Raw genomic sequence first — 15,300 nt, forward strand, 5'->3', positions numbered from 1 at the left:
AGAGGGATAGTAACAAGTTTATTGATCCCCTTGCAACCTTAGTTTCTATGGTAGAGTGCAACCCTATGGCCAGAGTCCAACCATTCTTGGTAGAACAAAGAAGCAGGCCCATTTATCAGAATTCAGTGAACTCTCTCACTATAGATGGTCGGTCTTGGTTCACTAACATAGTGGATTTCATCAAGGAAAGGAAGTATCTAGTTGAAGCAACTGACAGAGAGAAGAAGTTTCTGAGAAAATATGCCACTCAATTTATTCTCCAAGAGGATTTGTTATACAAACAGTCCTATGACGGAATACAGTTGTTGTGTGTAGATGAGGAACAAGCTGCAACTATCATGGAAGAAATTCATCAAGGACTTTGTGGACCCCACATGAATGCCAAGATGTTATCTAAGAAGATCCTCAGGCTAGGATATTACCAGAACACAATGGAAGCAGATTGCATGGATTTCATCAAGAAATGCCACAAGTGTCAGATATTTGCTAACATCATAAATATCTCACCAACAGAGTTACATTCACTCAGTTCACCTTGGCCATTCTCCACTTGGGGCATTGATATTATTGGACAGGTCAACCCTAAAGCATCCAATGACCATGAGTTCATCTTGGTAGCCATTGATTATTTCACCAAGTGGATAGAAGCTCAGTCCTATGCAGTCATCACATCTGCTAAGGTGGCCAAGTTCATCCAGGAAAACATCATTTTCCGATATGGAGTACCTAAAGAATTGATATCAGATCAAGGATCCCAAATCTGGGGCAAGACCGATAAAATCTGCTATAAATTCAGTATCAGAAGGCATCGCTCTACCACTTACAGGCCACAGACCAATGGGGCAGTAGAAGCAGCTAACAAGAATATCAAAGTCAGTCTATAGAAAATGGCTGAAACACACAAGGATTTGGCTAATAAGTTACCCCTTGCCTTATGGGCATACTGGACTTCTGTACAATCTTCGACAGGGCCAACACCTTTCTCTTTGGTATATGGGGTTGAGGAGGTTTTACCCGTGGAAATCTGGGTACCATCCCTGAGGGTGCTTCTTGATAATCAGCTACCTAAAGGAAAGTAGGTGAAGGCCAGACATGATGAGCTTAACTTTCTCGATGAAAGGCACATGAAAGCCATGGATAATCTAAAGAAATATCAATTGAGAATGGCTAGGGCCTTTAACAAGAATGTAAAGCCCCATCACATAGTGGAAGGTGAACTTGTTCTTCAAGAACAAAGAGCCCCAATTCATGACCCAAGAGGAAAATTCAGGCCCATTCACTGTCAAAGAAATTCTACAGGCAAAGCTGTGAAACTCGTAGACCACAATGACGAAGAAATACTCGGACTGGTTAACATGGATCAACTCAAGAAATATTATGTCTGAAAGGGTGAATAGCCTGAACTACATCAAACCTGATTCCTTTCGAGGGATACGTAGGCAACTTGACATGTGCAAGTGCGGTCTTAACCATCTAAGGTAATAAATTGGTTCCTAAATTAATAATCAAGGTATCTTAAAAGATCATCATAGTTTGTGTCCCCCAAGAATAGCCATTTGGCATGAAAGGCCATTAGGTATCTGTCATCCACCCATTAGTCCGTCACTTCTTACCCAGGACTCTATCCCCCAAGAATCGCCATTTGGCATGCAAGGTCATTAGGTATCTGTTATTCACCTATGGTTTGTCCATTCTTATCCAGGATTCTATCCCCTAAAATAAAATCACCATCCGGCACCAATTTATCAAGGCCAGTTTATTCTCCACCCTTGATCAGTCAAAGTCAAAAGAAAAATAGAAGAGCTTGATGCAACAGTGGTAAAGGCTTGTTTGAAACTTTAGCCAATGAGTAATGGCCTTGATAAATCATTATATCTCTTTATTTGTATTGGTTTCAGGAAAATTCATGGGCGCGTTGGATAAGATGTTAAGGAAATAGACCTTGGACATAAATATGAGGGGACCAGGATTGCTGGAATCCATGAATGTGTTTCTTGGCCAAGTTAGATGTGGGAAGCTACATCACCAATTACTCCGACAGGTGCCTCAACATTGGGATGCTGACTTGCATGTATTTCAGTTTGGATTAGTGGAGATTTGCCCAACTCTTGAAGAATTTTGGGTTTGTACGCTATGCCCACTCAAAGGCAGTTTGTTCCAACCCTCTTTGAAGAAGGATTGCTTAGAGGAAATTCAAGATTTCTTCGGATGGAAAGAAGAAGAAGAAGTAAAGCAGTTTGTCAGGTATAGGAAAATTGACATTCTGAAGGTGGCTTAGATCTTCATCCATTATCTAGCAATGGGAGGAACCCATCAGCAGTGATCCCTGGATGCTTATATACTTTGCATGATAGTTCGTTATGTTCTTCGCACTCCTGGGCATGGTGCACCATCTATTCTGATTGAGGTAGTAAAACAGTTGAAGAAGGGAGGTGACATCGTCCCTACAGTTCTTGCAGAAATGTTCAAAGGATTTGATGACATGAGCTATGGCCATAGATTCGGACTGGACCATTATCAGGGGAGTTCTGCTATTTTTCAGATTTGGCTCCTCGAGAAACTAAAGCTCACCATACCATTAAGGGGAAAACCACTCGGAGGTTTTTGTTACCGGGATAAGAGAGAAGTTTTGAAATTTGACCTTATCACCGATTGGAAGAAGTACTTGCAGGAAAGGACTATGCAGGATATCACATGGAGGTGCCCAGGGAAGCCACAAGAAGATTTTTTGATGAAGACCCTTGGCCACAACTATGTCAGACTGATGGGATTGACACACACGTCCTTTCATTTGCCTATATACATCAGCTGACAATACGGGCTCAAGGAGATGGACCCAGAAGAGTTAGTGAACTTTCACCCACCTCAAGAATTATCTCCCCACCTTGTTATTCACCTATGCTGTCTGTAGTAGGAAAGTGGTCCCCCTTTTCATGTAATGGAATGAGGAAGTATTTGGATTTTCGTGTTATCTCAATTATTCTAATTATGACTTGAGTCATGGAATTGATTGTGCCTAAGCATTGCAAGCAAACAAAAAAAAGGAAGAAAGATTTTCTTTGCGCCAAAAGTAAGTTTTCATAGAGATGCTGAAATAAAATAATGAACAAACAAGGGGAGGGAAAAAGAAAAAAGAAAGAAAATATCCATGTGTTTGTGTTTTGCAGGAGCAACAGGAACAGATCTCTAGGGATCACCATCCTTATATGTGCCATATTTGGACCCACTTACAGAAGTCATCAAGTTACTAGACGTAACAATATCATGTGCTAACCACAAACTCGCCAGCTGTGCTGTGAGATCTTCAATCTGGGCAGCCTGGTCAGCATTCTGTTCCCTCAGAGAAGCAACCTACCCATCCTGGGAGGCACAAGAGATGGTCAAAGCAAGGAGTAATAATAAAAGGAAATCAAAGAAACAAATCTATGAAAATTCCCACCCTCATTACAAAATTCAAAAAAAAAAAAAATCAATCAAATCAAAATTCAAAAAATCAAAAAAACAAAAGAAATTTTTTTAATCAAGAATCAAAATCCAAAATTCAAACCAAGATGCAAAAATCAAAATCAAACTTCAAAGTTCAAAATCAAAACCCAAAATTCAAAAAAAAAAAAATTCAAAAATCAAACCCAAATCAAATTTCATGAGGAAGGTGAAATTTACATCACATTCATGTGAAAGGTGAAAATCAAATTCAAGTGGAAAGTAAAACTCAAAGCAAATTAATGTGGTAGATAAAATTTACATCACATTCATGTGAAAGGTAAAAATCAAATTCTGAACCAAGAATCAAGGAAAAATCAAGAAAAGACATGATTGACCGGGCCCCAAGCGGCCCAATTGCATTGACCCGGCCTCAGCTAGTCCAATCTCATTGACCCGGTCCTAGATTGCCCAGCCCGGTTTGAAAGAACTAGCCTGGAAGACCAGATAGCCTAGCCCGGTTCGAAAGGACCCTCCTGGAAGACCAAATAGCCCAACTTTATTCGAAAGAACCCTCCTGGAAGACCAAATAGCCTAGCCTGATTTGAAAGAACCTGCTTGGAAGACCAGATAGCCCAATCCGATTCGAAAGAATCCACTTGGAAGACCAGATAGCCCAGCCCAGCCCAGTTCGAAAGAACCCGCTTAGAATACCAAATTCCCTGAACTGGCACATGTGAAGCCCAGCTAAGGAAAATCCAAGCATCAAACATTTTTTTTAATTGTTGTAAGATTGGAAGAGTAGCAAATTCCTCTCTTATAACCATCGGTCGCAGATAGTCCAAATTGACTCGAAAGACCCAGCCTGGAGACCATATTTTCCTGAACTAGCACATGTGAAGCCCAGCTAAGGAAGAATCAAAGATCAAAGTACTAACATTTTTTTTGTAGGATTGGAAGAGCAGCGAATTCCTTTCCCCTAATTGGCAGCCCAGGTAATTCCTAAAGCTTTAGAGATATTATCTGTTGCATTTTTTCAACTCCGTCATAACTGAGCAAGATGAAGGCAGTATATGCTCCGGGTGACAAAATGTGGTTGTTCTTTTCTTTGCCCTTTGTCTGTTGGCATAGGCCTCGGCCAAAGAGAGGCATTCTATAAACACCCAATTTTGTCACCCTCCTCTGGCTATGATGAAATATGGATGTTGGACGCGACTTCTGACTTTTGACTGATAGAGATAGTGGTAAAAACATTCCCCTACCTAAAACCCTGGAAATCCCCACGTGGGAGAGAGGAAGGTCTGATTTTGAATTTTCATATATGAAGGAATCTGGTCAAGATGACCATACAGATGGATAGTGCTTGGAAATACAATTTTGATGATATAGGGTATGCCAAAATCAGACTGACAGATCTTCGACAATCATCCTCAAAAAATCACGCCATCCGCACATATGCCGTGCACACGGATAGTCCCGCTAGAAACCTAGAAAAATCCCTCACCAGACCTAAACACCCTAAAATTCATCCCCTATCTACCCAGATAACCCTGAAACACTCCCGGGTCTGAAACCCTTAGAATCCCCACGTGGGAGGGAAGGGGTCCAATTTTGGCTTTTTATATATGAAGGAATCCAGTCAAAATGACCATACAGATGTATAATGCTCAAAAATACAATTCTGATGATGTATGGTACGCCAAAATCGAACCGACAGATCTTCGATAATTATTCCCAAAAAATCATGTTTTTTTCACGTGCATGTTGCGCACACCGGCCACCCAGCCCAGCCAAGTCAACCAAGCCAGCCTGGCCACACACTGTGTGCAGCCTTACCCCATGCTGTGTGTGGACCGACCACACGCTGTGCGCGGCCCCCTCCGCATGCCGTGGGTGGCCCTACCGCATGCTGTGCACGGCCCCGCAGCACCCTGTGGGCAGCCCTACCACACTCTGTGGGCGGCCCTACCACACCCTGTGCATGGCCTGCTGCACAGTGTGCAGGCCCCGGCCACCACCTTGCACACTATGCCCACACACCATGCACACATGGCCCGCACACCGTGCACATGGCCCGCACCCCCAGTAAAACTCTCTCCTCTCGTTATTCCAAAAACTGCTTTTTTTGGTAAAACTCTCACTCCTCCTGCTTTTTCAAAAACTGCCCTTTCTAACAAAAACTTCTCTCTCCTGCCTCTTTTTTGAAAATTCTCTTTTCCGGCAAAACCTTCTCTCTACTCTCGCTTTTTTGAAAATTTCCTTTTATAGAAAAACCTTCTCTCTCTTCCCGCCTTTTTGAAAACTACCTTTTCTGGAAAAACCTTCTCTCTCCTCTTGCTTTTCCTAAAACTGCATTTTCTGGCAACACTTTCTCCTCGCGCTTTTCTGAAAATTACCTTTTTTGATAAAACTTTCTCTCCTCCTGCTTTTCTAAAAACTACCTTTTACAAACTTTCTCTCTCCTCCCACTTTTTCAAAAACTGCTTTTTCTGACTAAACTTTCTCCCTCCTCCAGCTTTTCTGAAAATTGCCTTTTCTAGCAAAACTTTTTCTCTCCTCTCACTTTTCTGGAAATCACCTTTTTCCAAGATGAAATTTCTCTCCCCTCCCATTTTTTCTAAAAAACCCCCTTTACCCACTGGACAAAAGCCCTCCCCACCCATTTTTGCCTTCAACCTCCCCTTTACCCATTGGACAAAAATCCTATCTCTTCAGTTTAGGCAGGAGCCCTCCTTTCATCCACTGGATAAAGAGATTCCCCTTCTCCTACTTGGTTGGAAAAAAACTATAAATACCTCCCTCCTTTAGAAAAAAGACACCAACAGACACCTAAATCCCCTTTCAAAGTAAAATTTTCCTCCCCTCCCCCCTCTTGATTTTCTTCTGATCTTTGGAGCGATCTTCATCAAGATCCAAAAACTCATTTGGATCTTTGAAGTGTTCTTTGGGATCTTGAAGATCTTCAATCCAAATTCTTAGTTAGATCCAGTTTTTTAGCCAAAAATAGTATGTTCTTGAGCTACCTCCCTTGAGTGTTCTTGAGTATTCTTGAGCGTTTTTGAGTATTCTTGAGATAGAAACCCCCCTGCTTTTGAGTTTCTTTGGGTCTATGAAGAGATCTTTGTTAAGATCTGAAACTCTGTTCAAATCTTCAAAGTGTTCTTCGGGACTTTGGAGTTCTTTAATCCATTTTTAGGTCAGTCCATTTTTTTTTTTTCAAAAATAACCTTTCCTAGCCAAACCTCTGTCTGAGTGTCCCTAGAATATTTCCAGAAATAGCCATTCCCAGCAGAAGCTCTGCTAAAGTGCCACCTTAGCCTAGCACTCCCTTAGCCTATCCCTAGCGGAGGCTCTGTAGGAGTGCCATCTCATCCCAAGCCCAAAAATAGCCTTTCCTAGCCGAACCTCTGTCCGAGTGTCCCTGGAATCTTTTCAAAAATAGACATTCCCAGCGGAAGCTCTGCCAGAGTGCCCCCTCATCCCAAGCTTGGAAATAGCCTTCCCTAGCTGAAGCTCTGTTTGAATCAAAATCTAGAAATAGCCTTCCCTAGCTGAAGCTCTGTCCGAATCCAAATCCAAAAGAGACCATTCTTAGCTGGAACTCTATCCGAATACCATCACAATTAGCATCTCTCAAGAAAGGAAGTTGGAGGTCAAGACCATTTTCCCCTGAGCTGGGAGAACACGAAAGACAGTCCGAGCCAGTACCAATCAGGGGCCCACCCCTCTTGACCTAAAACAGGGGTCAAATTTAGGTATAATCTCTCTCCTCATTTAAGTATAATGTAGATATCTAATAAGCCTTGTTTTAGTGTATATAATAGTGTGATAACTTAGCCACACATGTGGAATAGTAATAATTGTGGAAAATGTTCATTCTCCAGCATCTAGCAAGAAGATCGGTTGGTGCTTAACACCTTCCCAACTCTGTAACCTGACACTTACTCCAAATCTCTGGACCAGACCAAATTTTGGGCCCTTTTCTCAGGAATCGGGCCCACCTCTAGGTCCTAGGCCCATAACCCTAGGTTGCGACTCCAAACCCCATTTGCACTTAGCATAAGCAATAAGGCTTTAAACCCATAAGTTACCCTAGTGGACGAGTGGTGTCTCGTGAGTGTTTACAGGGAATGAACACATAAAATTCAAACTCCTAAAAGATGTGACCATAAATATATAGGCTCATAGAGATCCATGACATCTTCCAGAGCAAAGGATGGCAACTCAATCAAGGGCTTCAACCGTTAACCATTGACCTTGAAAATTGCACATGTGCTAGGGTTCAACACCTCAACAACACCATGAGAAAAAAATAGTCTGCACAACATAAGGACCATCCTAACGGGATCTCAACTTGCCTGGAAAAATATGCAACCTAGAATTGTAAAGTAAAACCTTATCACCAGGTGTGAAAGACTTCCTAAGGATTTGTCTGTCATGAAAAGCCTTGGTTTTCGCCTTATAAATCTAGCATTGTCATAGGCATCATTGCGAAGCTCCTCCAACTTAGCTAGTTGGAGTCCTCTATGAGTACCAGTAGTAGGCAGATAAAAATTCAGCTTCTTTATAGCCCAAAAGGTTCTATGCTCTAACTCAACTGGAAGATGACATGCCTTCCCATACACAAGGCGGTAAGGAGATTGTCCAAGATCAGTCTTGAATGCAGTTTTGTGAGACCATAAGGCATGCACAAGTCTAAGAGACCAATCCTTGCGATTAGGGTTAACAGTATTTTCCAAAATTTACTTAATCTGCCTATTGGATACCTCAACTTGGTCACTAGTCTGAGGATGATATGGTGTAGCCAGCTTATGGGTGATCCCATATTGCATCATGAGGGTCTCAAATGGTCTACTTCAAAAGTGCTTCCCCTGTAAAAAATAGGATAAATGATCCCATTATCTATCCATTTTAGTAATTCATTTTTAATGGCATTCTTCATCACTGGATTAGCTCTTCTCTGGGGTTCCGTTGAAGGTTTGGACCCCTCAATGAGGTGAATATGATGTTAAACAATAGAAGGGCTAATTCCTTTGATGTCAGCCATGGTCCATCCTATGGTTTCCTTACTTTACTTTAGAAGCTTGATCAACTCCTCCTTTTGACGTGAAGTCAAATCAGAAGCAATGATGACTGGAAGAGTGTGATCCTCACCTAAGAAAGCATACCTAAGATTGGAGGAAAACTCCTTAAACTCAAGTTTAGGGGGTTCAACAATGGAAGGCTTTGCCATTGAGGTAGATAAGGGTCCAATGAGCTCTATAGGTGGTTGGAGACTCTAAACCTCAGATATAATTCCCTCATTAAAATGACTCAATTGTTACATACACTCTTGAAACTCAGAATCAAAATATCAAAATTTGTCTTAACAGAATCTGGAATTTTCTGGATCATATGAACTTCTTCCTCATGGAGATTTGGTTGCTTACCCAACGTATAGACATTAAAATCCACAAAAATGTTGCCAAAAGAAAGTTTCATGTTACCATTCCTGCAATTGATTATGGCATTATTGGTAGCAAGGAATGGTCTACCAAGAATGATTGGGATCTGGTCCCGAATGTTGGCAACTGGTTGGGTGTCTAAAATAATGAAATCAATAGGGAATAAAAATTCTCCAACTTTAAGTAAGACATCCTTAACCATGCCTTTGGGAGTCTTGATTCATCTGTCCGCTAATTGAAGCGTGCATTAGTCAAAAGATTAACACTTGCTCCAAGATCAAGAAGAGCATGGCCTATCTTTGTGTTACCAATGACACAAGATATAGTGGGGCAACCAGGGTCCTTATATTTAGCTACCATCTAGTGAGATAGAATAAAGCTAACATTTGTAGCCAAAAAGACTTTCTTGGGTACATTGGTGGATTACTTTTGAGTGCATAAGTCTTTGAGGACTTTAGCACAAGCAGGGACCTATGAGATTGCATCCAATAGAGGATGTTGACTTGCACATTCTTGAAAACATTAAGGATTTTATCAATGGAAGCAGTTTTCTTGGTATTCACTAATCTCTTTGGGAATGGGGTAGTAGGCACAAAGACTCGCTCAGGTTGCTCATCCTGAACAGTAACAGTACTAGGTTCCTCAGACAAACCTGGCAAAGAAGATGGAGTACTAATCTTAACAGAAAAGTTCTCAGGATTCTCAGATGAATCAAGTATATCATCCCGAGTGTACTCATGGCCACTACTTAATGCATAGATGGCATTATAGTGATTGGAGGGCTCTTCTTGGTGTGAAATTTGTTGAACTAAATTCAGCGAATTAGGTTGTCCTTATTGATTCAAATTCAAGTTCTTGGGATTCAAATCGGGTTGACTTGGCAGCTTCCCTTTTTCCCATTAATGTAAAGGCGTATCAAGTTGGGAGATTTGCTTCTCCATATTATGTTGGCTTGTCATGAAGGTATCATGAGAAGTTCTATATTTTTCTCTAAAGAACTAATCCTAGCTTACTCACCCACTTTTAGAAACCCGGGGGGTTGCAAATTAGGATTTGGGGGTGGTGGCCTGACAAAATTAGAAGGAGGGTTGGACCTTGGGGGACCAAACTGACCTTGATTCTGGAAATTTGATGGTCCAGCTTGGTTATTCCCTTGGTTCCAAGAAAAGTTTGGATGGTTCCTCCATCCTGGATTGTAAGTGCTACTATATGGATTATTGGGGTACATTGCACTCACATTCTCACTACCATTGCTATATCCAGAAAGATTAGGGCTTTCCTCTATAACATGTCTTGGAGCATGGCAGTAACTGCACATAAGGATAGTTTGATTAACTTGACATACTTGAGAAGGTCCCTTAACCACTATGGCTCCTAGTCTCTTGAGAAGACTATCTCAATGAGTTTCTTTTGCCACAACACTTTTAGCAAATAAACCTTTGGTAGTGGCTCTCTAACTCTTTTGAGTTGATTCCCACTCATGAGTCTTTTCAGCCAGGTCGACTAAAAAGTTCCAAGCAATGTTGGCATCAGTAAATGAAGTGAATCCTATAGGGCACATAGATTCCAACATTTGCTTTGTGTGGTAGACAATTCCCTCATATATGATTTGGCACAAATGCCATGTATCCAGTCTATGGTGAGGGCACTCTTGGAGAAGGTCTTTGAATCTTTCCATGAGCTTGGAAAATGATTCACTGGGTTTTTGCCTAAATTGAAGAATATCATTCCTAATCTTATTAGTTTTGTTCAAGGGAAAGTATTTCTTCAAAAATTCCACTGTGAATTTCTCTCAAGTGGTAATGGAATCAGTAGGCAACCCATATAGCCATTTCTTCGCTCCATCTTTGAGCGAGAAAGTGATAAATCTCAATTTAACAACATCATTTGTCAATTGCTGCATCTTTATGAGGACGCACACTTCCTCAAATTCCCTAAGGAAGAGGTAGGCATCTTTCGATGGTAGACTATGAAAATGAGGTAACATAGTAATGAATTGAGATTTAAGCTCATAGTTAGTACCTTGGGCAGGTGGCAAACAAATACATGAAGGTTGTGCTGCCCGAGTGGGGTAGAATCTATCCCTAAGGGTTTTGGGTATTTCCTCAGCCTTGTTGTGTAATTTTATATGCTCTAAACGATCTTTAGAGTTTCTGGACCAAACACTCATGCACTGCACCACACAAAGATGAATCCTAAATCTAAACTCTTTTTTTTTTTTTACTTAATGTAAACTAAAATAGAGAATAAAGACACTCTGAATCAGTCTAAAACTGAACACAAAGGTGTCGTCTCCCTGGAAATGGCTTCAAAAACTTGATTGAATAATAAAGTAATACCACATGCGCATGGGTCGTGTGTAGCTACGGGTCGATCACAGGGAGGTGAACTCTATGGAAAACTCAGTTCTAACTTAGGCAAAATGTACTAACTAATGGGGTTGTGACAAATTAAAATAAACTAAACTAACAATGGTAAAAAAGACAAGAATTAACCATGAAATTAAATTAAACATGCAATAATAAAGTGAATCTAAGATTAAAATTAGAATGAATTAATGAACCTAAGATTATGTAAGCACTAGAGAGGTGTGAAATTATGATGTGGGGAAGCACTTAGGAATTAGAATCCACCATGAGATTTAAGAACAATCTATAAACTTTCTAGCTCTATATCGCATGCTTGAATAGGTCAATAGAAAATATGGATTTTTAAATCCAATATGTCCCATGAGTTATTCAACACATACATAGCATTAGATTATAAGCAACACCGTATTGAAAGTTGGTAATTACACATATGAAAGGTAATCAATGGCATAAATAATATTGACTTTGCCATAGAGTTTTTTTTTATGTATATGCAATAGAGTTTTGGTTACATGGAATTAAGAAAATGGGCATCAATTGCTTACAAGTTGCTCTTCATCTCATGGTTTCATCCAATCCCTAAGTTGTAGGATTTAGTTAACCATGGGGATGAGGAAAGATGAAGAACAATTAGAAGATGAACAAGACATTATATGAAATTACAGCTGAAACTAAAAAGAAAATAAAAAGTACTTTACTGAATATGTACTACAAAATCCAAGCTTAAGAACTTCAAACTTCAAACTTCAACTTCAATCTTTGCTTACAACTCAAGAGAAGAGAAAAAGCTAATAAGAAAAAACTCTCTAAAATTTTTGTGCTCCCCAAATTGTGAATTAGGTCCCTATATATAGGCTAAGAAGGGTGTGTTAGAAATAGTTTAGGAATGGGAGAGATACTTGTAAGATAAGAAAGTGGAGAGTTAGAAACCAAATAGGAAAAAGAAAGATACTTGTAAAAGAAATAAGGAGGGGAAGAATGAAACTAAGGTGCAATAGGATTTGGAAATAGAGAGTGGATTTGGCTCCTCTGTGGCTCAAGACAATGTCCGGTGAGCATCCAATGCCTAGCAACGCCTTGGGCTGCATGTGACCACCTTGGGCTTCGTGCAAAGGTGTTTCTAGCCTTTGGATGCCCGTCGAACATTGTGTTGCACCACAGAGGAGCTCAATCCATAGAGAGTTATGTATAGGAGAGAGGAGAGAGATAATATAATTAATTTTAAAAAATTCTAAAATTCAACTTAAATTTCAACTTAGCCCAAAACGGTTTTTGGGCTATATCTCTCCATCCTGACCCCAAATTGACTCGAACTGAGAATTAAAGATGCATTATTTTTAATTATGAACGCAACGATTCCAATATCCAATATCCAATATTTTCCGACGAACTCATCTTTAAAAATTACCATTATGCCCATATACTTGCGCAAGTCCTCCTGTGTGCGATTCTTCTTTGTAGCTCAATCTCTTGGTCAAACTTCTAAATTGAGGTGAAATTCCTTCTTTGCCCTTGATTGCTTTAGTGAAATATCTTCCCATATTTCCCTTAATCACATGTGAATCGATCCATAGGTAAACTGGTGTCTAGATTGCATTGGATCCTCCCATTTAGCATCTTTTTTTGAGCATAATCCTATAACCTGCAAATGTGAGAAAATCACATTATGTAGTTAGTAGGCATATAGGGAATTCCTGAAAATCATAGTGTATCAATTCCCAATGCTCAACACATATATATTATTAACAAGGATGAGTAATGCATCATTCTTATCATGTACAACATTCTTTAGATGATTTCAGAAGTGATCATTCATATCCTAATCATGTTTCAACCATACACACCATATTTCACATCAAATAGGCTTTTATCTTGAAGCTTTTATTTCTTTGCTTCTATAGGCACCCAATTTTGTCACTCTTCCCCGGCTATGATGACACATGGATCTTGGACGCGACCTTTCACTTCCGATCGACAGAGATGTAACTGACTGATGTAACTATTCCCAGGAGCATTCCATACTCACCCAAAATTCTCAGAAAACCCGTGCAAGAGAGAAGTAGGGTCCAATTATGACATTTCATATACAAAGGAATCCAGCCAAAGTGACTACACAGATGCATAGTACTCAGAATTACGATTCCAACGATATATGGCACGTCAAAATAGGACCATTGGATCTCCCGCCCATGCGAGCACCCATGCCTTGCCTTGAGTACCCAAACCCCACCCATGCGAGCACCCATGCCTTACCTTGAGTGCCCAAACCCAGCCAATGTGAGCCCCCATGTCTTGCCTTGAGTACCCGAACCCCCACCCATGCAAGCCCCGCGTGCAAATGGCCAAGCCCCGCGTGCACACGACCAAGCCCTGCATGCACATGACCAAGCCCGCGTGCACACGACCAAGCGCCGTGTGCACATGGCCAAGCCTTGCATGCACACAACCAATCCTTGCATGCACACAACTAAGCCCTGTGTTGACCCAACCAAGCCTCATGTGCAAAATGCCAAGCCCCGAGTGCACTTGACCAAGCTCCGCGTACAATCGGCCAAGCCCTACGTATACCCGACCAGCCCCATGCATACCCTGCCAAGTTCCAGCACCCATGTTTGAGTTCCCACACCCATGTCAAAGTCCCAGCACCCATGTTAGAGCCACCGCACCCTTACCGAAGCCCCAGCACCACTACTGGAGCTCCAACACCCATGCTAGAGTTCCAGCACCCCTGCTGGACCTCTAGCACCCCTATCAAAGCTTCTGCACCCATGATAAAACCTCCACCACTCCTGTCGGTGATCGGAATCCCCTTCCGATGGCCGAATCAGAGAAGGAATTCCCTCTTCACCCGCCTAGGTACCCTATATTGTCCCGCTAGCATACCCTACACCGCGGCCTCCTATTGGTCCAAAAAGGAATCTTTTCCTATGATTGGTCCAAAAGAAATTACAAATTTCACCCCATTGGCTATGGAAAATTACCCTTCACTTCATTGGTCCAAAATTTCTTACTTTCACCCCATTTGTTTAGAAAATTTATTTTTTACTACCATTGGTTAAGAAATTTTCTCTCTCCACCCTATTGGTCCAAAAATTCTATAAATACCCTCCTCCCTTTGGTTTTGTCACACACCACAACATCCAAGTCTTTTAGTGAGAAACCCATAGTAGAGAAGCTCTACCCTCTCTCCTCCCCTCCCCCTTTGAGGTTTTTCAAGTCTTCGGAGAGATCTTCACAAGATCCAAAGTGTTCTTCGGATCTTCAAAGTGTTCTTCGGGCCTTCAAAATTCTTCAATCCTTTGCTTTATTTGAGTGAGATTTTTAGGAAAAGTTTTCTCCTAGTCCTCCCATGGCCTATCCCCAGTGGAAGCTTTGTCCGAGTGCCACCTCAACCTAGCCCTCCCAAAGCCTATCCCCAGCGAAAGCTCTATCGGAGTATCACCTCAGCCTAGCCCTCCCATAGCCTATCCCCAGTGGAAGCTCTGCTGGAGTACCATCTCAGTCTAGCCCTTTGTTTGAGATTTTAAATGTAATTGCAAACGCACGGATCAGTGTAGCTACTGGTCGAACACAGGGAGAGCCGCCACTTTATTTTTTTACTTCTTTTAATAATACGAAAGTGAACCGATTAATGGTTGTGATCTAATTCTAATTACCGTCCTAACCATTTGTATCTAAAATAATGCCCTAACCATTTGTCATCTAAGAATTTAAAGACGCAAGCCACGCAATTAAAATTAAATAAATAAATAACTGAAAATAAACAACCCACGCAATTTAAAAACAAAAAAACAATAAAGGAAAAAAATGCTAAAATAAAAATAAAGTAAAAGAAAGGGGAGAAAGCTAGAGAAAGACTCACAAGTAAGTTTCTCTACTTAACCCGAGGGATGCATTATAATATGAGCTTCCCTACTTGACCAGAGAGTTACTCTTACAAGGGTTACTCTACTTGGCTTTAGGGAAAGGGAGACAATTAAAATAAAAGCAATAAATTGATGGTTCTATGGCTAGGAGGGGCAAAGCCAACACATACACTAGCCATGAACCTTGGGGGAAAGGGA

General features: G+C 41.0%; 1 pseudogene; it reads right to left on the reverse strand.

Moving 5' to 3' along the window:
• Nucleotides 1–8,494: 8,494 nt before the first annotated feature.
• Nucleotides 8,495–15,300, reverse strand: part of LOC122060653 — an 11,809-nt pseudogene continuing 5,003 nt past the window's right edge.

The sequence above is a fragment of the Macadamia integrifolia genome, chromosome 14 (genome assembly GCF_013358625.1).
Source record: "Macadamia integrifolia cultivar HAES 741 chromosome 14, SCU_Mint_v3, whole genome shotgun sequence".
NCBI lineage: Eukaryota > Viridiplantae > Streptophyta > Magnoliopsida > Proteales > Proteaceae > Macadamia > Macadamia integrifolia.